The sequence below is a fragment of the Vicugna pacos genome, unplaced genomic scaffold (genome assembly GCF_048564905.1).
Source record: "Vicugna pacos unplaced genomic scaffold, VicPac4 scaffold_20, whole genome shotgun sequence".
NCBI lineage: Eukaryota > Metazoa > Chordata > Mammalia > Artiodactyla > Camelidae > Vicugna > Vicugna pacos.
In genome coordinates, this window is record NW_027328741.1 from 37,435,293 (window position 1) to 37,435,581 (window position 289).

Genomic DNA, 289 nt, shown 5'->3' on the forward strand with positions numbered 1-289 from the left:
TTGAAACTGGTGAAAGGTAGAAGCTACAAACTCAAATAAATATTTCAGAATGCATAGGTAACTTGTTTGGTGGTTGAAACATCAGTCATGCGCATGTTCACAACTCAGAAGTGCATGTTTGAGGAATCCGTGATGCATGAATCATGCTCGTAATACGGAATTCCATGGTTATGTAAACAATGTAAATTACATGGGTATTGGTGAGAATTCGCTCAAAGAGTGTTTTCTGGTGCCAAATGTCCGATTTTAGAACCTGGTGATAGGAAAAATCTATGAAGTCAGAGTAAAT